This window comes from Triticum aestivum, unplaced genomic scaffold, assembly GCF_018294505.1.
Source record: "Triticum aestivum cultivar Chinese Spring unplaced genomic scaffold, IWGSC CS RefSeq v2.1 scaffold103679, whole genome shotgun sequence".
NCBI classification, from domain to species: domain Eukaryota; kingdom Viridiplantae; phylum Streptophyta; class Magnoliopsida; order Poales; family Poaceae; genus Triticum; species Triticum aestivum.
Window position 1 is genome coordinate 1 of NW_025280934.1, and position 1,209 is coordinate 1,209.

At 43.4% G+C, this 1,209-nt stretch overlaps 1 long non-coding RNA gene and 1 other non-coding gene across 2 annotated transcripts; both read left to right on the plus strand.

Moving 5' to 3' along the window:
• Positions 1-1,194, plus strand: LOC123178508 (uncharacterized). Its single transcript, XR_006489633.1, has 3 exons — positions 1-120; positions 321-526; positions 1,064-1,194. It is a non-coding gene; the product is annotated as an uncharacterized lncRNA (long non-coding RNA).
• On the plus strand, positions 714-809 carry LOC123178509 (small nucleolar RNA Z223). Its single transcript, XR_006489634.1, has one exon. It is a non-coding gene; the product is annotated as a small nucleolar RNA Z223 (small nucleolar RNA).
• Positions 1,195-1,209: the final 15 nt, after the last annotated feature.

Genomic DNA, 1,209 nt, shown 5'->3' on the forward strand with positions numbered 1-1,209 from the left:
GAGTGTGGGCCCCATCACATCCAAGATGATGGACGGGACCGGTGTTGGTTTTTTGTGATTTTGCTTGCCTAGCCGCAACCATGGACGTGGTGATGCCTGGCCTCGGCTACAACTGCACAGGTGAGCTTCTTTGCACATGGTTCTAAAATTTAGAGGGAGCTATCTTTTAGATGAAATCACCATTCCATATTTGCCCTATTTGCTGCTTGAATCGTTAAGTTGTGTATTGAGCTGCTGTAGGATGCATTATCGTGTGCTATACTTTCTCTGTATGAAGCCACTTGACCCTGTTCTGTTGGTAAAAAAACTGTTTGATGCAGTGATTGAAGATCAACCCTGCCAAGTTGTTGAAATAAGCACTCCATGGATGGAATCCTGCAGTTGATCCATCCATCTCGAAGAGGAAGAAGCAGAAGAATAAAAGAAGATGGTGATCTATATGAGTTGATGGGTTCGTCGGAGGAGGAGAAGGACCTCTTCTCTTCACCAACACAAAGAGCAACCACACCCCAGCGCTCAAGCACATGTACCCCCTGATTCACCCCCAGCAAATCTTGATCTATCTTATTGTTACCCTGGGACTAGGAGGTGCATACATATTAACATATATCATTCGAAATTAGGATGACCATAAATCTGTAGTTATGGGGTTGAACGATGCATTGCTGTGAATATCAATGGTCTTCTTTTTAGATTTGTGTGTTCTGGTTTGACCATGATTGTGATGATAAACACTTTAAGCAAACATTCCAGTTCTGCTTCTGAAAATTGATGACTGAAACAACTATTGTGTAAAGTCTGAGCCATTGCATTTTTGAGAAGTTGTGTTAGCCTGATAGAAAATCTGAGCCATTTCATAACTGATTTAGCTGTTAAACATATTTGAGACTATACCTTGGTCTCTTCCTTATGTTTTGATCTGGTTCTGGTTTCTTTGTGCTTCTTGACTTGTTGCGCTTTCAAGATTCCTGCTCGTGTTTGCTTTTTAGACCAGAGAACTTAGTATTACCCTGCTTTTTTGATCTAATGAATATAAGCATGATTGTTTGCGCCTCAAGTGCAGACACAGGGACCTCCCCGTTGTTGTATTTGGTGGATTCGGTTCGTGCAAGCAAGCACACCGAGGTTGGCTGGCCCGCACTCCATTTCAGGGGGTGTTCTGTGTACCACCGGAGGAATGAGCTCGCCAGCTGCGTCGACATCATCGAC